General features: G+C 40.2%; 1 protein-coding gene across 1 annotated transcript in view; it reads right to left on the reverse strand.

Annotated features, from left to right (window-relative positions):
* HS3ST5 (heparan sulfate-glucosamine 3-sulfotransferase 5) overlaps positions 1–24,879 on the reverse strand; it is a 152,918-nt gene that overhangs the window by 83,063 nt on the left and 44,976 nt on the right. The window contains exon 2 of the mRNA XM_059399277.1: positions 19,872–19,984. The gene's annotated coding sequence lies outside the window, so the exon portion shown is untranslated. The remainder of the gene's footprint in view (positions 1–19,871; positions 19,985–24,879) is intronic.

Below are 24,879 nucleotides of genomic sequence, written 5' to 3' on the forward strand. Positions count from 1 at the left end.
TACACTTCATTTTGCTCCTCCATGGGTGGGAGTACCAGCACCTTCAATTATGAAGATGAAGATGGTTGAAAACAACATGAAGTTTCAAACCTGGGTCTTGGAATAACCTGTGGGAACACAGTCACCCTACTAACCTGGACTGGTCACTCCAGATTGTTAGGATGGTGGGAAATAAACCTCATTGTAATGTATGTAAGCTGTCGTTGCTTGGGTTCTCTTTGTCACAGCAAATATATCTTTCTTTGTCCCAGTGCACGACATCATAATTTCAGAATGATTTTATGTAAAAACAAATATAGACATCGCTTCTAGAGTGATTTGAATTTGGAATTTTAGTTCTAGGTACCACAAAGTCATTTTTCCCAGACATCAATTCTTAGGTCGTGAGGAGTTTAGTATCTGGGGTATATCACCATCCTGAAATTCCATGTAAAAAAAGTTCCATTTTATCAACTATTCAAAGGTAGTCCCAAAGGAGATAAAGCATTCTTCAAAATCCTGGTACTTCTGCACCCTCCAGTATCAAACAGAGACAGGGTTAAAATACAGTTCTCCTTTGCTGGCTAGAGGAATACGTTGGCTAGAAGAGAAAGGAGACGTCTAGTGCCAGGAGAATGTTCTGGTACTGTGCGCCCAGGGTTATTTTGGAGACTAGAATTTATATTCTTCAGGGAGTAGGGAATGGCTAACTATGTTTTTCTTGGCTGCTATCAATTACTCTTGTTGAAAACTAGCCTTTTGCTCATCATTATTAGGTAAATAGAATTTAATGATAATTCCAATACAATGAGCTGCTTCAGATGTCTACACACACTGGAGGACTCACACAGATCTAGATGTTACATAGCCCAGTCCACACAACATTAACATAAAAACAACATTCAGCTCCATTAGGCTCTAGGGACAGTGTGACTGTTGCTCTGTGTTTGCCTTCCTAAAGTTTTCTAACACAGGCAGTTTCATAAGCAAATGTGCGGAGATCTAGGAGCCCTTCCAAATGAGTACCTCAAAACAGGTACTCACTTCATATATAAGAAATTAAACAAGGACACTTTACAGAGTAGAGAACCTGTGCAGGGAAAGCTGTAACTGGACCTAGATGGAGGTGTGGAGTAGAAAGTCCATTTCAGGTTCATTTGGGAAAGTTTTTATAAAGAATATGGGAGTTTACACACATTTGGGTTCACTAGGAGAAGATAAGGGGACCTGCATTCTACAATGTAGAGTGCAATTAAAAAAAAAAGACCCGCAGAAGAAGAGAACATCTGAGGGTGAGAGACATATTCAGTAATTACATTAAAACCCTGGAAGAGGGGTGCCGCATGGATTAGCCGCTTAGTTAAGCGTATGCCTCCTGGTTTTGGATAAGGTCATCATCTCAAGGTCATGAGATGGAGCCCAGCTTAGGGCTCCCTGCTCAGTGGGGAGTCTGCTTCCCTCCTCACTCTCCTTCTGTCTCTCTCTACCTGCACATGTGCACACACTCTCTCTCCCTCTCTTGAAGCAATAAATAAATCTTTAAAAGAAAAAAAAAAAAACACCTGGAAGAAAGCACTGTTATTTGTAGCCATATTTATTTATTCATTATAAGTATGGAGAAAAAAAACCCAGGAGGGTCACTTGAGGTGTCTTAGGTGAATTACATTGGAAAACTTGTGTGTGGGATATTTTCAAAGCTCAGAGTATTTTACTTGATTTTGAAAGTGATTTTGAAAGTGGGAAGATAAACATATTTAATAGCTTTTCATCTTGTACTTTTTACTGCTTTTTTAAAATCAGAAAACACATATTCTCTTGCCCCTTATAAATTTTAAATGACCATTTTTCAAGTCATTCAAATGAAGGCTGATTTAGACAGCATGAAGCACCTAAAAACGGTGATGAGGTATAGGCCTTACAAATTAACCATGTCCAGTCAGGATTTTTTGGTCTTATTTATTCTGGGTACTATAATTTGACCCATAGAATAGCTATCTGAAACCATGTAATAAAAATCTTTTCCAAAAAGGGGTTCCACTGGATTGGTTTTAAGATCAGATGTCAGTGTTCTTTGATCTCTGTTGCTCAGATGTTCTCATTATGGGGAACGGAATTCAGCAGGTGTTTGGTTGTTTATCCAGTAAAGGGGAAGGTGAGCTGGGATTAAATTGTTATGACATCGCTTTGTTTTAGCCCTGCTGAGTCTCACTGAATTTGGAATAATCATGTTGCTGCAATAGCAATTTTGCTAAGTACAATAGGACATGGAAAAGCTTGGCTCGCAAACTAATGGGCTGCAGCCACCATCTGTGGGATTGAAATAAAATGCCTCTCTAAAAGAAATACTCATGAATGTAACTGGCCATCTTGTTGATTAGCTTTCTGGTGGACAGGATTCCAGTCACCCAAATGAACCAGCACAACCTCTCTCTGGAAGCCAATAAGTAGATGAATAACCATTTACTCCTGAATAAGCATTTGCCCAATAAATTCCAATATACTCAGAGCCCCTTTGAAAGAAGACACTTACAATCAAATTATGTAAAATGTATAAAATTATATCAACACTTTGCAAACTGTAAATTAAAATAGAAAAACATAAGTTCTCGTGCCAGTGTTTATAAGGTCATTCTTTTCCGATTCAACACATTCTGTTCCACTTTTAGATCCTATTCTCTGTGGCTGGGTTAACAGTATCCCGGCAAGTTCAAATTTATGTTCCTTAATTTATCCAAAAAGAAACTTTGGTCTCAGTTGTCAATATTAGCACACAAGTTTCTATTTTTAAAGAAAAAGAATCCGTCTTTGCAAGTGCCCAATTGTGTGTCTCTTAGTGTACATATCTACCCGGCACACAGCACTCTAAGACTTCAGGAACTGTGATTAAAACACCTAGAGTCTTAATGTCTACTTTCAACTCCAGAGTATTGAGTTTCTAAGGGCATCATTCTTCCCTGAAGCCCAGTTAGAGTTGAAGTTTTAGATAGTGAAAAATAATTTGGTATCTACATGTGCTAGTTTTTAGAAAGAAGGAAGCGCTTGAAACTCACAAGCAAGTGACTTACAGATTTACTTTCCTCATATTTCTTCTCTGAATTTCATCTTGCAGCACAATGGATTTTTTGGTCTATGTCAGGTGAGGGGGGCTAGTGCTAGCTCCCTTCTCTGCTTTTACCCACTTTCTTCAGGTGACCCAACTCCCAAATGCAATGGACTCGCAAGGAGCTTGCCCCTTGATCAGTGTGTCCCCCTCTCAGCCTGGAGGGATCAGGTGCTCCTTTCCTGCTAAGCACTTTGGCCCGGGTTTCTGATAAATTCACAAGTATTTCTGAATTTCTGATAAATTCAGAAACCCGGATAAATTAAGGAACATAAATTTGAATAAATTAAGGAACATAAATTTGAACTTGCCAGGATACAGTTAACCCAGCCACAGAGAATAGGATCTAAAAGTGGCACAGAATGTGTTGAATCGGAAAAGAATGACCTGCGGATTCCACAGCTTCTGCCTTGTCTTGATTTACTGGATCAGTTTTACTAACTGAATTTGCCCGAATCGGCCTTATAATTTCCACGCCCCTCAGTTTGCTGCATGTTTTTCTAGCCTCCTCGACACCCCTCTTGTTCCACTTTACAAGGAGTGCAAGTCTTGCCTCCGACCTCCCAGACAATGGCTGAGTCCTACGCATTTGCTTGAATATTTCCAGTGGCTCCATCTAACCAGTCCATCAGAACATACCTTATTGCCCAAGGTTTATGGTGTGGTAACGTGGTGACTACTCTCGTCAAGATACCAGGCTGTGGCTCCTAGTCTACACTTTGTCAGAGTACTTACAGCTGATATGCACCTTCTCGAGTATGTTCTATGGTGGTGGGGGGTGCCAGGCCCCGGCCTTTGCCCTGCTTTAGTATAGCCACTGGATAATGTTCAACAATCCCCCATTAAGTGACGACAGGTTGGAATACTTATATATTCTATTGGAATTCTGTTGTACTTCCTCATTTTCCAAATTTTGTCTGTCTCTATATTTTCACTGATACACTCTCCTTCTCACCCACCAGTTGAAAACTCTGCCCCCTCTTGATTCTCTGGTGTTCACATTCACGTTCATGTTCTCAACTGGGCAGACTCTCATCGTATGATATTGATGGAGACATCAAGCTTCTGTTCTGGACTGTATATTCCGTCTCAGTTCACTCTAGTTAACTCTTCTGTGCTCAGCCACATAGGACAGAAGCAGCAATACACTAAAACTACAAGGCCAGTACAAGACCCAAGTAATTGTCACCTCTCTTTCTTCTATTTCAAGTTTCTGGGACCCACTTTCCTCCTCTCTTTCTCCTCTATCAGATCAAGGACTCAACTGGAGTTAGCCATCATCACTTAATTAATAGCTACTACATCATACTCACAACAGTCCTGCGGGCAGGGCATACTCCTCATTTTGCAAATGAGGAAGCTAAGACCTGGAAAGGTCAAGATTATTCTGCCTCTAGCTCTTTGCTGTTCAGGTCCCTTCAAATGGGCGACGGTGGGCAATGAGGAATTACCCAGGGGACCCAAGGGGAGGGAGTGCACACAGGGTCAGGAAGGTTCTCAGGGCACTTTAATTTCTGGCTCAGGAAACTGGGCTGAAACAAAGGCAAATCCAGCTGCTGGAGGCACGGGTCTTAGACCTTAGTCTATTAATGAAGCAGGGGGAGGAGAAAGACAGGGGTAGAAGGATCCACGTATTAAGGGCTATATCTGGAATGGCTCATCTCTTGGCCAGCTCTGACCTTCAGAGCGGACTAGAGATCTCTATGATCAATTACTGCTTCCTGCCCAGGGGGACGAGAAGAGAGAGACAGCTTAATTTCTGATCTGCTCTTTTTGGATTCAGGACAAATAATCCAATTGGAACTATTTATAACTAAAAAGAAACACAAAAGAGGGGCAAATCGGTAAAGTTTGGATTGAATGTATTGAAGCAATATTACTTGTAAAGGTGAGTTGCTTCCTGCATTTGAATCTTACTGAAGTGACTTACAGTGCCCTATGAAACAGACCACCCCGTCCCATTACCCTGCCTATCTGACTTAGGAGCCTGCCATTTTCCCTTCCCTTGTCCTACTCTCTTCCAGCTACACTGCTCTCCTTCCTTGGAGGAAAGCAGGGGTAGGGACACATAAATACTAAGTGAGTTCTTAGGCAGTTGTTGGTCAGGATTCCTCATCCTAAGATGCCCTTCACACATCGGTGGCCAGGGTTTGCTCCCTGTGGCCTCTGTCAAACATGATCTCACCTGAAAAGTCTCCCCTGACTGTGTGCGTAAGAACACACCCTTTTCTGCCCATCCCCTTGGCACCCCCCACCCACTTACCTTTGCTTTCTCTTTCCCCGCTGCCCTTGTTACACATGTAACTGTCTGCTCCCTAACCCCCCAGCCCCACCTAGAATGAGAGCTCCAGGAGGGCAGGCCGTCTGCTTTGTTCACTGCTGTTGACCCAGCACCTGGGGGAGCCCCTAGAGAGTAGTAGGTGCTCAAGAGGTATTTGTTGAATGAGTTTATGCTAATTATCTCGTGGAATGACATCTCTCATGCTCAGCCCTAATATATTTGACTTGATTTATTATGCTTTCTTTTGTTAGGATACTAAATTTTAATACTGCTTTACTGTGCGACTTAATAAAGTATCTCCTCATCATCCTCTGTTCAATGATACGCGGCCCACAATGATAGAATTAAGATATAAATATATATAAAAAATAGAGAAAAAAAGGAGCACAAGGGGAGATGGAGAGGAGAAGGGAGTTGAGGGAAATTGGAAGGGGAGGTGAACCATGAGAGACTATGGACTCTGAAAAACAATCTGAGAGTTTTGAAGGGGCGGGGGGGGTGGGAGGTCGGGGTACCAGGTGGTGGGTATTATGGAGGGCACGGATTGCATGGAGCACTGGGTGTGGTGCAAAAACAATGAATACTGTTACATTGAAAAGAAATTAAAAAAAAAAAAGGATAGGGTAGCAAAGTGAAGCTTGTGGTGGGATTAGAAGACAAAATAATGCATCTTCTGCTATTCGAGAAACTTGGGAAAAAACAAACAAAAACCAAAACAATAAGAGCAAAAAACAACCAACCAAACCACACCAAACAAAAATACTACTCTTCCATTCCATTAGTTTGTATTAGTTCCATTCATTGTATACTCAGGGAAATTACTTCATTTCTCAGGTTCTGACTTTCCTCTTGGTAAAGTGGACATTATTCTAGTGTTCCCTCCTGGTGCTGGCTAATAAATGGTGAATAAATGAGACCCCAGGGTACCGAGGCCCTCAGTCCAGTGCCTGCCTGCTCCATGGGCTCAGACTGGAGAGGGAGACATTCACGGGGGAGGTGGGAGACAGGGGTGAAGGGTGCCCTTCAGGGCTCTGCAAGACAGCCGGCTCCTGAGCTCTACCCTCTAAGCGACAGAGCCACTGTGAGAAGGTGCCTTGCCTATGAAAGGGCCGATTATATCACACGCTTAAGTGACCTTAAGTATTTTTAAAGGAAAATTCCCCAAACACTATCCTTCCCAAAGCTCTCTAAACACGAATCTCACGTATTAAACTGGGCTCGGGCTTGGTGTGAAATTGTGAGGATAAACACACCCTCCATTTACAGATCGAACTGCAAGCAGTGCTTCTAGCTAGAGTTCCTACAGTCCCCTAAACGACTTTGCTATGCTTTACCCTGCTGCCCCAACAGGAACTGCCTGTGTGAATGAATGAGCTGCTCTGGGTGGACAATACTGTCAATAACAGCCACCAGGAAAAAAAAAAAAAGTCCTGAGGAAAATTAATTTTCAACAGTGGAACAGACCAGGGAAAACAGAACTGTGCTTTTCCTGCTTGTGATTTATAACATGTCCCCTCTTAACTCACAATAATGAATCACCGACTTTTCCTCCTGGAGTTTATCCTTTCTCTGAGTTTGACTCTGCATATATGCACACGCGAGGACAGGAACTGGTTTTCCACTTGGAATTCATCTATGCTACCCTTCCGGAGCCTATTCTTTCCAGCATGAACAGAAAGTGTTCAAAACGAACTTATTCAAAGAGAATTTCTTCCTCACCCTGTTCATTCCTGTTTCTTTGGAATTTGCAGCTGAGTTTCATTAAAAGGCAAATTTCGAACAATTCTATTAGGGCATAAAATTCATATCCTTCTACAGAACATTTTTGTAATGCAAAGGTGAATGTCCAACCAGTGATGCACACCCATGAAGAAAAAAAAAAGCAGGATCAAAAGTGGTATGTACTTTGTAGATCTGGTCTTTAAGTCTTTTTTTTTTTTTTAAAGATTTTATTTATTTATTTGACAGAAAGAGATCACAAGTAGGCAGAGAGGCAGGCAGAGAGAGAGAGAGGAAGGGAAGCAGGATCTCCGCTGAGCAGAGAGCCCGATGCGGGACTCGATCCCAGGACTCTGAGATCATGACCTGAGCCGAAGGCAGTGGCTTTACCCACTGAGCCACCCAGGCGCCCTGGTCTTTAAGTCTTAAAGTATGTATTTAACAGGTCTTAGTGCAACTGTCTTACTAATACAGCCATGTAACATGCTATTTAGTAACATATTCATCTGGAATTCCAACTTTTAGTTCTGTTTCCATTTATTATTTGGACCCTAACTGGCTCAAAACCAGCCTCTTCTTAGGGAAGTCTCCACAGATCCCCTTACTACGAAATCAGGTGGTTACACTTCTCAGTACTCAGCTTAATTCACATCCTTGGCAGTATCTGACACTAATGGCTGTTCACTGCCTTCCCGGAAACATTTTATCCTGTTGGTGAACATGATACCCACACTCTTCAGATTTTCCCACCACTTCTGTGGCTCTTCTTTCTCAGTGTCCCTTGAGGTTCCTCTCCTTCCATCTCTGTCTTACAGAACGGCTTTTCCTCAGGTCTCTTGTCTAGGCCACTCTCTTCTCTCTCTACAGTCTGTTGAAGCAGCCTTATGTGTCTGGCTGCTGCAATTACCCATGCTAGTTCCACCTTCATTTAAGATTTCTCTCCTGAACGCTAAGCTAGTTATTCAGTACTTACTGGCTTTGGCACTTAGAGAACACAGGTGCTTCACTCTTCACAGGCCCCAGAGGAACACATCCATCTTTCACCTCCACTTTCTCTTCCTTCTGCACTGCTTCCTTCAGTGACCGCCATGACTATCCATCCCATTGTCCGAGCTAAGCCTATGTGCATGATTCTAGATTTCCAAGTGTGATGCTTTTATCATTTTTCTTCTCTCCTTCCTACTGTGGAGGCCTCAGACCACGGTTACCCTCTACCTTGTTCACTCTCTTTACCTCCTACTTGGCTCCTGTCCATCCAATCCATTCTTCACTGTGCACCAACAATGGTGTTTCCAATATACAAATGGGATCTTGATACTCAAATTCAAAGTCTGGTCTGACACTCAAATTTAAAACCATTCAGTAGCTTTTTGTTACCCTCAGGCTAATGTCCAAGGTCCAAAGACCAGTTCATGTGGCCTTAATGGACTGGTTCCTTCTTGCCTTTTTAGCCTTCCCTCTTTCTTCCTGACACTTCCCTGCCACCCCCACCGCCCCGCCCCGCACCTCCCCTCTCCAACTTAGACTTCTCAGCTTCAGTCTTTCTGAAAATCTTCATCTCTCTAATGTTGTTTCCACTGCCTGGTATGTTTTTGTCCCAACATTCTTATTCCTCTCTTCCCTGGTCAGTTCCTGTGCATCTGTCAACTGTGAATGGAATATCACTTCCTCCAGAAAGCCTTCCTGGAGTGAAGTGCCCTGCTCTGCAGCTGGTACTGTCTGAACCTCCCATTTACACTGTGTCCCACTGCACCTGAACTGCCCGAGGACTTGCAAGTCATGTCAGCTTTGTGTGCCCAGGGCTGGTGTCTGATCTGTTTCTGGTGGAGCAACTGAGTCAAATATTTTTGACTCAAAAGTATTTGTGGAAACGTTAATACAAGAAAGGATAAAAGCTAGTGGTCAAGTTCCAATTGGCTTTATAGCACGTCTGCCTACCTTCTAGAAGCATGAGCAACAGAATCGTTATTATCTTTAGACAGAGGTTGGAAGAACACCCATCATAAAATTAAAAAACAAACAAACAGAACATAATAAAAAAATTAAAAGAGAAGAAGAAAGAGAAACAAACAAACTACACCACCACCCAACAGCTCCTGAGTCTCTTGTGCAGACACTGTGCACAGAGCTTCACCTGCACTGTTCTTTTGTCCTCACAGTGACCTATGAGGTAGGGCCATTATTTTCTCCAATTACAGATGGAGAAAATGATGCTAAGAGAGATAAACAATTTGGCCAAAGTCAGTTGGCAGAGTCAAGATTACATGAATCCCCGAAGTGCCCCCCCAACCAATAAAATGGATGCATTCAACAAAATGTACTGAATAGTTGTTTTGTGTAAAATGCCACAATAGATGTATCGGCACAACCTCTGTGCTACTCTTCTCCAGTGAAAATAACCAGGAACGGGGAAGAGTGGCGCTGTTTTGCATTTGGCCAGTTACTACCATCAGCCTGGTAAGAAATATGTTCCATACATGGAAGAATATGGCTGGGTAAATCAGAAAACTCTCCAGCTTCTCTGTACCAGATACTGTAATTTCATTATTTAGCACCACATGTGAATGCTCAGGTTCATTAACAGTCAAATCCAGATGCAAATGCAAATCGAGAAATATAATGGAAAACCAAATAGCAGATTCTCATTATCTGCCTTTTGTGCAAATCCATGCCAATGTTCTCTTTTGTAAACAAGCACTGAATTACAGTATTCCAGGCCTGATAGAAACCTAGAAATTACTTACCCCGGTCCTCCCAAGTATTTTTAAGCTTAGGGCCAAAGGAAAATAACTAGTAAGTGTAAGAGATTGCCAGGACCCAGGAAAACTGTGTGGCCGTATCTACGAAACCTGAACCTGTACCTACCCTGAGTCCTGGCCCAACACTCCAAGAAATATACCCAACAGAGATGCTTTTATTTTTCACCAAATGACACAGATGGAAATGTTAACACAGCAGTTTTGTTTTTGTTTTTTGCAATGACCCCATACTGGAATCAACCCAGTGAACATCAATAGTAGACTGGGCAAATGAACACATGAACTAAAAACCACGTAGCGATGAAAACAAACTACAATCACGTGCAAACCAGGCGGATTAATCTCAAAAACACGATGTTGAACAAAAGAAGTCATAATTTTATCATGACTTGGTTTATACAAATTTCAAAAAACTGTCTAGCCTAATGTATGACGTCAACAGTAGGAAGAACGGAAGGGGAGGGCTGGGGAGTGATCAGGGGGGAGAGGAAATGTTGACGGTGGTGATGTCTGTCTCTCTTTTTTAAAGATTTTATTTATTTATTTCACAGAGATCACAAGGAGGCAGAGAGAGAGGGGGAAGCAGGCTCCCCACTGAGCAGAGAGCCCGATATGGGGCTCTATCCCAGGACCCTGGGATCATGACCTGAGCCAAAAGCAGACGCTTAACCCACTGAGCCAACCAGGCGCCCCTGTCTCTTGCTTTGAGTGTCGATTACTAAGTATGTTCACTTCGCGACAACCACTGAGCTGTATGCTTATTACATGTGCATCTTTTTTACTGCATGTCTGTTATACGTCAGCAAAATCATACCCCTTTCCCCCCAAAAGGAGAAACTTTGGCACTTCCCGTTATCCATCTCCTCCATTATCAAGAAATTCTCAGGCACATGGGATAAACTTAAGAATGTTGTGAATCTTAATTCTGCTAAAACTAACATTTGCTTCAGGCATGTCAACAAAAATAAATACTTCAATATTGAAAACATTTGCTAAAGAAACAAATGTGTTTGATGAGAAAACAAAAAACAGTATTTCCTTTGGCAAGCATTTGTTGGATTGGAGGTAGCAAATGTAAAACTTCCAAGTTGTTACTGAATTTCCTTCTTTGCTCAGTTTACTCAAGAGTCAGAATTTTTGCGGAGTTGTATTTCTTTTTTTAAACTATAGGGATAAAAATAATTGTAACAGAAATAAAAAAGACTGGATTTCTAAACTGTTGCTCTGGCCATGTCCCAACTATGAACAGCTGTGTAATGTTTGGCATACAATAAGCATTAAAAATATATTTGCTCTATGAATAAAGGTCCACTCCACTGGGCACTCGGTAGAATGTTTCTCATCAATCTTTGTCACAGACAGGTACAATGAGTATTTTTAAAATACCTGATAAAGAGGAAATTACCCATACTTCTTTACTATTTTAGTTAATATATAATAAAGAATAATGACTGAAAAAATAAATCTCCATCATAGTGCTAATTAGTATTATTTACAAAACACCTGTAAATGACAGAATATCAGTAAATTATTTATGAAGAAAGACATCATTTAAGATAAAGAAGTTTTATTAAAGAAAAACTCGGAAGTCATTAAGACCTTAGAAAAATGAACCAAAAAAATCTTCCGCCAACTGAATTTAAGGAAAAAATTGAGAGTAGTATCACTCTCCCTGGAAGTCTTCATACATTAAATTGGTGTCAAGAAAACCTTAGAAAAGATTAGCTTTCAGGGGAAAAAAAAAAAAAAACCACTTGAATTTATATTTTCTACTTTTAAGTAGTATATTCTTACTGTGACTCTAAAATCTGTCTAAACTCCCCATTAACATTTTAAAAGAAAGTTCTCCAGTTCTTACCAAACAGAAATAAATAACACCTGACAACAGCATTAGGGAACATAAACATAAAATTACCTGTTATTAAAAACTGAGCACATTTTTCTCAAAGAAATATATTACTCAGCTGTAAAGTAGTATGTTTGCCATTCACACTAATGTTTCAACATTATGGTTCAATCTTCTAAAAAGCTGACACGGAAAATAATGGTGTAATAAACTAATTCATCATAATGTGGAAAAGAAACCGCTGGAATAAATTGTAATAACCTTTCAAAAACTAGCAGCTTTTAAAAGTATTAATTTCTACTCCAGATAATTGGAAAGGACACCTGGGTGGGTAGGCAATATTTTTTATGGGATTGCTCTGTCAGGAGCTCAGATTGTCTCTGGACTCAGCAATGATCATTTAGCACTAAATGACAGTGAATCTTGCAAATAGGTCTTCCTAGATGGTGTTTGCCATAAATTACCAAAGTCAACTCCCCTCAAGGTCAGCCATATGAGAGGGCAGGTATCAAACGGCCTTCGTGGAGACCCGGAGTGGTCCTCGGGTTTCTCATAAATGGACAATAGTTGTGTTGGTTGCCATAAAATCAACTTAATGGACTGACAACATAAATTACCATCAAACTTTGACAACATCCGTCCCTAGAAAACAGCTGAAGAATGCTTTTATATCAAAGCTGGAGAAAATGGATAACAAAATGCTTTGCTCTATACCAGATCATAAATATTTTTAACAATTCTAAGTGGGGAATGAATTAATATTAGAAGCTATAATATGTTTTACTCGAGGCATTAAAAACAGCATCTAAGTAATATTAAAATGACACTTGCTTTTTGAAGTAACTAAGATATATCATTGTAATGCAATGGAGGGAGAGAAGGAGTGTGTGTGTATGTGTGTGTGTGTGTGTACATGTGCATCCATGCATGTGTGTGTGTGTGTGTGTGTGTGTGTGTGTTCTAGGTAAGAAGGTCACATTTGCCTGGCACAGGGTATTTCACTAAACCTAGATAACTAAAAAGATTATCAATGTCTTCCTAGTTTTATTTTGATCTCTCTAGTCCAGCGGGCCCATAGGTAAGATAGGTTCTTGAGCTCTCACGGTATTTGGGATCAATCATTAATTCACTTTCTTGATGGCTCAGTTTTTCCATTTGTAAAGTACAACAATTACTATACATGGACATTACGAAGACAATGGAATTAGTCCTAGCAGGAAAGCTCCGAAGAAGCTCTAAACTGCTAGAGAGTCATATTAATATATTTGTGAAAATAATGTACTCCAGACAATTAATGACTTTTTGAAAGTCAATTTGGTAAAAAACAAAACAAAACAAAACAAAACAAACCAACAATAGGTGAACTACGAAATTGAAATTTTGGGGGTAAGTTAAACATGATTGTTTCGTTGAGTTTTCATTACACAGCTAATTATGCTTCCATCCTAGAACTGCAGTCGTTACCATTAGCAGTCACAGTAGCAGGACTAGTACAACATAAAGCTACAATTACTCTCTCAGGCATTTTTATAATCATATTTATTATCTCTTGGAAATCAGAACTTTACTGCAGATTTTGCTAAAAGAAATGCTACAGGGAATAAAAGCAAGATGTTCCTGCACCCAGTGGCACCTCAGACCATGAACAGTGTGTATAATGTCGGGGAACTCTATATACTTTGTGAAATATAAAAGTTCCCAAACAGAAGGTAAACTTGGTCTATGTTGTGTCTTTCTCCCCCACATACCGTCACCTTCTCTCCTGGTCTTCTCTGCACTGTCTCTTGCACTTACTCTTTCCCGCTATCCCACTGTCACTTCTGTCTACAACCTCATCCCCGTAGAACTGAATTACGGTGGTGGTTTCTCTGCTCCCGATCTCTACCAATCCTTCCTGCCGACTCCTGGCAAATTCATCTTTTTTAGAGCACTCTTTTAATGATGTCATTCTTCTGCTCAAAAAGTTTCAATGAGTTCGCACCCCCTGGAGGCCAAAGGTCAGAGTCTTTAGCTAGAGTCAGAGCCTTTGACTATCTGGCCTCACCTCCTTGTCTCATCTCGTCTTTTCTAGTTCCCCTGCACAAAGCTACGGGATAATAAATGCCCCTGCTGCTCGGCCACTTCTACCACAGCTCCCGTCGGGCAGGCACCGTCCATCCTCTCTGCCGAGCCAGCTGCCTCCCTTCGATGAAGCCTTTTCCACTACTTCAACCCATAGTCAGCACCTCTAGCCATGAAAAGGGAACATCCACTGTTTTATTTATTTATTTTTTAAAAAAGATTTTATTTATTTATTTGTCAGAGAGAGAGAAAGAGAGAGGGAGAGGGAGAACACAAGCAGGCAGAGCGGCAGGCAGAGGCAGAGAGAGAAGCAGACTCCCCACTGAGCAAGGAGCCCGATGCGGGACTCGATCCCAGGACCCTGGGATCATGACCTGAGCCGAAGGCAGCGGCTTCACCAACTGAGCCACCCAGGCGTCCCTGTTTGGTTTTTTGTTTTGGTATTAAAATGATTTATTTCGCTGTTGCAACATGGCTTAACTTCAGTTATCATTGCTTAATGGTTTCCTAGTCTTTTCTCTTTAATTAATTTGTAAAACTCTTTAAAGGGTAGTGGTGTTTGTGTTCTTATTATCTGCCAATCTCCCTAGCATGAAGTTATGAAAATAATTAGCAATCAGTAGACACTTGTTTAATGAATGAATGCAAAATGCCTCTCTAGGCTTCCTGCAAGATTAGCATGAAAGCTACTCAGTTGTGCTGGTAACTTGTGGTATTCCCGAGCAGCAATTTCTGTATGTGAGCTTAATAAATCTGTTTTCATATTTAAATTCTTAGTGAAATTCTAGATTATGAAATATAAGTCGATCACATGAGATTTTATAATGTTACAATATGACTTTAATGTAAACTTGGGCACCATTAGGATAAACACAAAGTAGTGCATATTCATTGAATTAATACTCATTTTCTGAAAATTCCTTAGCCACAGAAAGCTCAGTAACTTCTAAACAAAACTAAAATCATTCTTAGAATAAATTCAGAGAAAAAACAGTAGAGAAAAAACAGTATGCAGCAGTGCAGAATCTTTATTTTATAAATCAGAAATGTATTTTAGTTTATAATATTCTGCAGAAAGAATATGGATTTTGGAACTCATCAAGACCTGACTTGGTAACTCTGTTCTGCTGCTTACTGGGCATGCCATCTTGGATCTGTGACTCAGTGCCTTTGAACTCTAAAATTCTCACAAGGCAAGAGAAAATATTAATATCCAATTCACTTGAAAAACCGGAGATGAATGAACTCCTTTTGAACTGTTAATGAGGCTAATGAATTCAAGGGCACCTGTGGCACCTACCCCCACATCTGGCACATTAATAAATGGTAGCTACGATTATCATTTTTGTTTTGAGAGCTTTTCTTTTGACTTCTTATTTCCTATTGCCTCTGGAGGAAGATGGCTTCCCCAATAGTTAAAGAGTATGAGTACAGCAGTCTAAAACATCTTTACCTTGGGGATCTACCATTTGCTAGTTTATTAATCTATTTACTAATGGATCTGAGTCCCAGTTGCATAGGTGAGTATATGAAGAAAACAAAATCTTACAGGGACATTCTAAAAATTCAAAGTGATATATTTTACAGTGTCTAGCATAGAACAAGCACTCTGTTACAGTACAGATTGTAATTCTTATGAGTCTTCTCTCAGGTGCTATCCTGCCCTGTGTTAAAGAACCTATGTTCATGAGTATTTTTTAAGTAAAAGTAGGAAAATTTTCCTCCATTATATTTCACATCTTTGCAGAAAAACATAACTTGATATCATAAATGTTATTCTTATAAATAATATTTGTATAATGACTTATAGTGTACAAAATACCTTCACAGGGGCACCTGGGTGGCTCAGTGGGTTAAAGCCTCTGGCCTTCAGCTCAGGTCATGATCCCAGGGTCCTGGCATCAGGCTCTCTGCTCAGCAAGGAGACTGCTTCCTCCTCTCTCTCTGTCTGCCTCTCTGCCTACTTGTGATCTCTGTCTGTCAAATAAATAAATAAAATCTTAAAAAAAAAGAACACCTTTATAACGAGACAATGCTCTAAAAGTGTTCCCCAAATTAACCACTCTCTGCTGTGGTTACTCCAATCATTATTCTGGCAACCCATTCTACCATCAAGATGTTTAATTACAAACAATAATGATAAACTTCAAATATTAAGGCAGCTACTTAAAAGTTAAATGTGTTATGTCATAGGCCTATGTTTTTAGAAATCCTTGGCAGCTGAACTTGGTTAGATGAAACTGAGTGGTTACAGATTCACCATCTCAGCAGTGGAAGCCTTCTCTAGTCAGGCTTTAACAAGAGACACTTCCAGAAGTGCTTTCTTAATTTCTCTTTGACTTCTTGAATATTGTTTAAAGTATCAGTTAGGTATGCCACTGTTATCATTGAGGTTAAAATACAATTAAAAAAAAATCTGGTAGGTGGTTTCTGGAACTTATTATGTAAACAAATGAAAAGGAAAAATATGGGTAATTTTCTTACATCATGGATTAGATCAGACGCTGAGATTAATGACGACTTATCTAAACTCAGAAGACATGCAATTAAATGCTCAAGAATAGGGACACCTGGGTGGCTCAGTGGGTTAAGCCACTGCCTTCGGCTCAGGTTAAGATCCCAGAGTCATGGGATCAAGTCCTGCATCGGGCTCCTTGCTTGGCAGGGAACCTGCTTCTCTCACTGCCTCTGCCTGCCTCTCTGCCTGTTTGTGTGTACTCGCTTGTTCTCTCTCTCTGGCAAATAAATAAAATCTTAAAAAAAAATGCTCAAGAATAGAAAGCACTTTACAGTTCATAAGATGAAGTTGTTTCTACCAGCATAGTAACTTAACTGAAGCACATGCTTTAAACTCACCAAATACATTACTTCCCTCAATGTTTACAAGGTCAAAACCAGACATCAGCCACAACCTGAAGTGTATTGAGTTGCTCTGAACAACTTTTGGATGGATTGCTTCAAGAAGCAGCAGGCTGGTTCCCACTAAGACCCCTGGGGTGTTCCATACACATGTGTACTTTGAGAACCAAGTGTTTAAGGACAGTGTTACTATTTTTTTTTTTTTTTTGTTTTTAAGATTTTATTTATTTATTTATTTGAGAGAGAGAGAGAGCACAAGTCGGGAGGAGAGCGAGAAGCAGCCTCCCGCCTTGCAGGGAGCCTGATGTGGGGCTGGATCCCAGGACCCTGGGATCAGGACCTGAGCGGAAGGCAGATGCTTAACTTCAGCCTTCCGCCTTGCAGGGCCTGGATCCCAGGACCCTGGGATCAGGACCTGAGCTGAAGGCAGAGGCTTAACTTACGGAGCCACCCAGGCCCCCCTAGGACAGCATTGCTCTTAATCCTTCAGATGAGCAGCCTAACAACAACCGTTCTTTACATAAGGTATACAGCTCCTGATGCAACTGTTCTTGTTTCCACTGTCTTATCCTCTATTCGGTCCTTTTACCCTCTATTCAGTTTAGTAATTGTGGCCGTTATACTTACATTTTAAAACATGATGTGACACATGATATGGGAAACCGCCACTTAGTGACTGATGACTGACAGCATCGGACTGGCATTAGTGCCAGAGCAGTCTTTCCTCGGTCTGCCTCCAAAACCCCTACAAAGGCGCGGCGTTGGCTTGTTTTTGGCCTTTGCTTTCTTTCACTGCCTGACATATCAATCAAACCACTCGGGGGGCTTCTAAACTCTTTCAGTGTCTATTTTTACCAGACGCATTAACTAGAGCTTGTGTTTATAGCATCAATGATAATTTCAAGGCTATTTTACAAATCAAATGTTTTGATCTTCATGCTAAAGTGACATGAGACGAGGAAACAGGCATGAAGACGTTATCTGATGTGCCTGCGTCACTTGAAGCTAGTGTCCATACAGGGTACTGCCGTCCTGACTCTGAATTTGGGCTCACTTCACCCCCATCGCACTTCGCCGTTTGTTGGACTTACGTGGGAAATTCTTTTCACTAGTTGTGTGATTTTTACATATATTGGTCAGACCCTATTTTAGCTTCCTTGTCGGTAAATGGGGGATAACAATACCTAAATCATAGAGTTACTTTGATGGTTAAATGAAATGGTATATGTAAAATAAAAATTCTAGAATAAGGCAAGTGCTTAAAAATGTTAGTCCTTCCAATCCCCTCTTGTTGAGTCTTCACCTAAAGCTAGCTCCTTTAGGTCTACAGAGGACCTCTGAAGTTACTCTGTAAACCAGTAGTAGGCCAGGAGAGCTGAGTATATTACTGTATCACTAGGATGGCAACACTTCATTGAACCAAGGATTTATCAGTCATCTACTATGTCTAAGAACAGTGCTAAGTACTACAGATGCACAAAGAAGTAGCAGCGGCCAAGGAATTTTGGCAGTGACAAGAACCAGACTTGATTTTCTAGAAAATAAAGATACTCCAAGAGGGGCTAATCTGCCAAGTTTAACAGGACTTTTTGAAAATTCTCCCAAATAGTTTCAAATAGAATAAAATGATTTAAAAGCTTATACATATTAGAGTTTACTTTTGAATGGCCCATTTAGCCAAACCCCAAAATGTTCTTTTTATAGGCAGTGGTCCTGTGTTCAGACCATATTATGACACGGGGTGAGGAAAGGAGCGTGGAAGAGCCAATCTCAAAGGGACCTAGGAAAGAAAAGCTTAAAAATGTGTGAGGTGTTTTGCTTTGTTTCCATGACTTGAGTCACCGAGATGATAAAATACCCTAGGGCAAAACTATCCATTTGGTATTTTCTCTGTCTTTCTCCTTGAGTGCCTGGGAACAGAAATATTTGCTGAGTTGAATTTTAGCCTCTGAGTCAAACCAGACAGACAACCCAAAAAAAGGTAATTATAATTTCACCACATTTGGATTAGCCCATAAGAAAAGTATTTATAGGCAACTAAAACATGGCACATTGAAGATTTTTCAAGGTCAAGGCTAGTGAAATCTCAGCATAATTTTGTTTGCTATACATTGCATCGTTAGCAACAGTAAGTCATGTATGAGGCAATGTGCAGTGCAAAACAATGCAGCGTTTAAGGTCAGACAAGTTGGCTCTCATTCTGCCTCTTCTTGTGATTTTAGGCCATGACCAGACCTCTCAGAGCCATAGATTTCCTCCTTTTCGAATGGGAATAGTGCAATCTACCTTATGACATCATTGAAAACCTTAATTGAGAGATGGATTATTACATGTACGCACAGTAATTATTTGGTAACAATTTTTGAGCATCGAATACATATCAGACTATTCAAAGCACTTTTTATATAACTGGTTTAAACTTTACCATAACTCCAGGGGATGGATGTATTAATTATTCCCATTTTAGAGATAAGGAAATTGAGGCACGGAGAGTTTTTTGAAGAACCTTGCCTCGGCCAGTTACTAGCTGGCTGAGTGGGAGCTCGAGCTCAGGCTCAGGCAGTCTTGCTGCGGATCTGTGTTCGCACCGTCTTGCTTCGTCCCCTTGCTGGCAGAGCAGCTCATTACCTGCCCACTACGCCTCACCCTGGATTCTGGTATAAAAAATTCAACAGTTCCCACCTTTCCAGAAATAAATAGTTACACCGAGGACGCAGGGCACATGCATAGGGAGAGACAAAGGCATACACAACACAAGATATCAAACATCAGAGCGCAGTGTAACTACAAGTTCTATGGCGGGTTCGAAGGAAGGACATAACTGGGATGGAAAATCGGCAGGCACGCTTTTTGTGATGTAGGTGGAACGTGACTTAGGTCTTAGAGGAAAGGCAGAACTAAAACCAGGAAGGAGGATTTGGGAAAGTTATTTCAGGTAGCCGAGACAGCAAGGGCAGAGACGCTCTGTGTTCGGGAAATTAGGCTTGGTGTCAGTGGGAAGGTTTCTACATGGGATCATTGAGACTGGAGAGCAGGAGGCACTTTAAAGTCATTTTTTAGAACATTTGAGAAGCCCAGAGAGGAGGAAGGACCACTCATGGACCAGCCACCAGGGGTTTCTGAAAGGCGGAGTATCTGCGCGGATGGTGCCATGTCATGCCAAGTAGGGCTTTTCCAAAGGCTGATGAGGCGGCAGATGTGTAACCCATGGGGTGGGAGGACCGAAAGTTCCATCACCGAGAGCATGTCAGTCCTCGGGACACATACCTACATTCAGACACTTCACAAGGGTCCCGCGAGGATTATCTGCTCGGTGGATGTTCCATGGCCTCTTCTCACCTACCTCCGGTCCTTTTGGCTTGTTCCCTGCTTGTTAGCACCTGCGGGTAGAGACGGAGCAAAACTGATTTTCCAGTTCGTCTTTTATTTTTTATTTTAATTTAATTTTTGTTGTTATTGTTGTTGCTGTTCCTCAGTAGCAGTGGGTAAAAATATGTTATGGGAAGAAGTATATTTTGGGTGATCAGATTTCCTTCTTTCTTTCTTTTTTAAAGGGTGTTTCCAGGGCCTTTATTAAACAATTTGCAGATGAATAGCAGAGCTTACATTGGAGCCTAACCCTGGAATATGGAACACTTAATTCCCTTGGATTAGAGATGGATTTGTAAGTTGGGGACTGCCCACATGCACTTGCAGATAATGTTCCTGCAACAGAACCTTTTTTCTGCGATTGAAGTTTTTTAGGTGAGAGAGGTTAAACGTACTCTCCTTAAAGATGCCCACATTGTGTATCTCCAGACTGTCTTTTATGTATGTATGTATGATGATTATCCATACAATCATTTTTACCTTTCTTTCCTACTACTTGAATATATTAAGCACTTGCTGCTTCTTCCTAAGTTGAATATAGAACACTAAGAGACCTGAGTAATTGTCTAGCTGCAGAGTACATGTTTGGCTCTGAAACTAGAGTGTTGTATTAGATTAAAAAAGAAAGAAGGAGATGAGAAAATGAAACAGACTGCAATGAAACAGGTTTGCAATGCCAAACTTTTTTTTAAAGGAATATTTCATTGTTTTTTTCCTCAGGCTATTATTAAGAGTATATATGACCTCTAAATAGATTGCAGGACACAGTCCCAATACATCATTATCACTAATATATATTTAATAGTAGATATAAAGATTATTCTGGTCCCAAATGGCCAGAGTATTCATCTTTTACACACACATACTTTTCTAATATTTATTTAATAGTAGATATAAAGATTATATATTTAATATATATTATAGATTATATATATTATATATATTATATAGATTATATGTTTAATATATATTATAGATTATATAGATTATATATTTAATAGTAGATATAAAGATTATTCTGGTCCCAAATGGCCAGAGTATTCATCTTTTACACACACATACTTTTCTTAAGAAAAAAAGATTTATGTATTTATTTTAGAGACAGAGCAAGAAAGGCAACTGGGTAATTCAGTTGGTTAAGCATCTGCCTTCAGCTCAGGTCAGGATCCCAGGGTCTTGGGATTGAGCTCCCGGCTCAGTGGGGAGCCCACTTCTTCCTCTCCCTCTGTTGCTCCCTCTGTTGCTCCCCGAGCTTGTGTGTGCACTCTCTGTCAATAAATAAATAAAATCTTAAAAAAAAAAAAAAGTGAGAGCGAGAGCAAGAGCATGTGGGGGGAGGGGCAGAGGGATAAGGAGAGGGAATCCTAGGAAGACTCCACAGAGTATGGAGCCCGATGTGGGGCTCGATCCCAGGCCCCGGAGATCATGACCTGAGTTGAGATCAAATGGCAGATGCTTAACCAACTACACCACCCAGGCACCCCACACCCACATCTTTTTCAAGAAAAAGACTTTAAAATTGTATACACTATGCTAATTGCCAGCTACCAAATCTCTTGTATCTCTTCTCTGATTAACACACTTTCATATGTTATGTCTAGTTCTTCCACTTGAATCCCATTCTCCACCTCACTATCCCAGCACTGCCCAAACAGTTCCAGAGAAACCAGAGAACTAGTAGAAAAAAAGTACATTCGGTTTTTTCAGGACATGGCACACATCGGTAGTGGCTACTTTCTAGCCAGAAAACCAGATCCATTGCTTGTGAGAACCTCTCACGTGCTCATACACTGCTGACCTCAATGTGAGACAGAGGAAAACAAAGCCTCAACCACTCTGCTTCTCAATTTGTTTGAGAAGCTAGAATTATTTCTAAAGTTCCCAAATAAACAGAAATCATTATAATTATGAATAATTAAAATGCTAAACTCAAGAGGGCACTCAACATTCGTTACACTGCAGAACTCATCCCCTAAGGGTAGTACCTTCAATTAGTTCAGTTTTTACAACAGAAGAAAAATGTGACAGTCAGTAATTGCAGGTATTTAGCACAAAGAACAAAACAAGCTAACTTGCTTTTACATCACTCTCTCTCAGCCAGCAGGGGCACTGCTCTCTTTTGGATTTTTAATGTCTATACTAATTCCAGGACACAGAAAAGCAGTATTTGGCAGGAGAGCAGAACAACATCCCGCCTTCAAAGTGCTAAGGAGATGCACTTTGGCTTTATTCACTATTTGGAATAAAGTAGAAGGTATCATATAACAATAAATAGTTTCAAAAGAGAATCTTTTAAAAGATACTTTACCTCCTGGGGATAAAAATGTATTATATGTTTATATAAAAAAAAGATACTTTATAAAACTTATCGATACATTTACTCAGCCTACAAATGTTTATTAAGCACTTAACCATGCATCATGGTTCATGCTAAGTGATAGTTACATTGCACTATAAAAACTAGTCAACGGTTATTTTTTTAAAAACATATACCAATTCCATAGAGAAATCTGAACATAGCAATATATTTTTACATTCTGACAAATATAAAGTTTGAAGTATATTGTTACTGTATATAAAATGAAGCTATCCAAAGCATTATTCCTCATTATCCTTGAAGTTGTAAAAAATTATTTTAGTTTAAAAAATTAAATCACAAGTTATTCAGATTTTTCTTCCTCTGAGGCTCCTCTATGAAAAGCATAATTTTTTTCTTACAAAATATTCCCATTTTTTTGCAATAATAAGCACTATTATAATGACTAGAGTTTTTCTTAGATTTTTAAAGAACTAAAATTCTTGTCTTTAGTTTAAAGTTTAAAATTCTTTAGTTTAAAGAACTAAAAATGTCATGTTGGAAATGGTTTAGCAATGAGTAACTACAGTTTTGTATCTAAGAGAATGTAGCAAAGCAAATTTTTTTGCTCTGAATCAATTTCAAATTAACAACAATGACCCAAGAAAGGGTTATCTGCCACATTGGGGAGATACATTTTGTCTTTCATTTAAGTAGAGGAAAGAATTCATTAGAAGTGTGGTGCGAGTAGTTTCCGAATGATAAATCTCAAGTCACCAATTCCACTTTTAATGATTAGTTGCCTGAGTCTTGTATTTAATTAAAATGGTTATTTTAAATGCTTATATTTAATTTACAGATAATTAGCTGAACCTCAATGTTACTGCTTCATCCATTTTGAAATTAATTAATTTATAAAATAGCTCAAAAAGTGCTGTAAAATTTTAATATTAAGATAAATCAGGGTTCCTCTGCATTTTGCGTTGGTTTCAGTTGTAACTCATAATGAGCCATTGGTGGTAGGTATGACCGCAGGGTATCCAGAATGGCTAATATGTAGTAGAACCCAATATTGATATGTCACTACCATTTCCTTTGTTACACATGATATGTACTTTAACCTCTTAGGTAATAAAAGTTTATATCATCAAGGATATGACTGTTTTAACTTTAAAGGGATCTAAATTTTAGAAACTAATTTTGGCTTTAATACATTTAGGAGGAACCACTGTTTTTAGCAAACAATTCCTAAGTGTGCAACAACTGGTGTTAAAAAAAAATCTTTGAGTCACTCTGACCATGGAACCAGAATGTGTTTTCAAGGAAATGTTCTGACCTTAACTTCTATTTAAACACACAACATAGTTTATATACCTAAGGAACCCAGAGAGAACAGGTGGTAACGCAGGACCAGTTTTCCCTGGCTTACAGAATAGGAGGAAATTCTAACCTCCCACAAGAACGACTGAAGTGGGTTTCCTTGTGCAATGAGCAACAGCATCCATGCGCAGCCTACTCCTCGGGGTGCTGCTCTAAGCTGTGCAAATTTGTCTATTAATGATATTGCTGTCATTTATTAGTTACTAAATAGGTGTTGACACTGACCTAAATGCCTCCTGAGCCGGTTTCATTAGGCCCATTTTACAGGTGAACGAAGTGAGGCCTAGGGAGTCTAAGGCACCTGCCAAGGGCCATGTAATTAGTGGTGATGGAGGCGGATGCAAAACCGCGCTCCATAGCTCTGAGTCTCACTGTCCCAGCTCACCAGCTCAGAGCTCCAACAGAAGCATTTTCAGTTGTGAGATGCTTACCACCAGCCCTGCTACCACAGCAAAATACCTCTCCCCTGCAATCATAGTGCGAGTGAATTAAAAGACGAAGGCAACACATTTGACTCAGCTATTAGGATTTAAAATCTGGCGCTCCCAATATCAATCAGTCTTCTCTCATATCAATCTGCACAGAATTTTCTGGTATTTCATTAAAACCTGGTCTGCGTCTCCTACTCTCCGATGAACCCTCCTAGCGGCGGAATCTGCTCCTGCCGTTCTCTGATATCAGCTCAAAACTCTTGCATCCCTCCCACTCTTGAGGAATTTTAATTCTGGGCAGGCTCAGCTTCCACGTGAAATGAAGTCACACAGACTGTTTCTCTTCTTTTCACACTAGTACAATTATGTGGCCTTCCAGGATGCCTTAAGCTATACCGTATCTCAATGACCTCAACTGCCATCTGTTTCTATTTCTTTCAGCCCTTCTCCCTGGTACCCTAAACAATGAACGATATCCCCACTGGAGAGTTAGACCTAGTGCGCTCTCTGCCAAGGATGTGGGAGACACATAGAGATACCCCTCCTATTTCAGTAAGATGATACGAGTTTGTGATCAAAACCAATGAGCTATTGATTTTCAGTTTGACATTCAAACTATCCACCATTATCCTAATTCTGGAAATCCCCAGAAGATCCAAAGCTTTGGCTCCATCACAGATTAATCACCACAGGGAAGTACTATGTGAGGAATGAGGAGAGGAAGACATACAGGCGCATCTGCTTTTTCAATCTTGCTAAGGCCTTTAAATGCCATCTGTTTTCCATTCTTTTCTGGCTA

This window comes from Mustela nigripes, chromosome 5 (genome assembly GCF_022355385.1).
Source record: "Mustela nigripes isolate SB6536 chromosome 5, MUSNIG.SB6536, whole genome shotgun sequence".
Lineage (NCBI taxonomy): Eukaryota > Metazoa > Chordata > Mammalia > Carnivora > Mustelidae > Mustela > Mustela nigripes.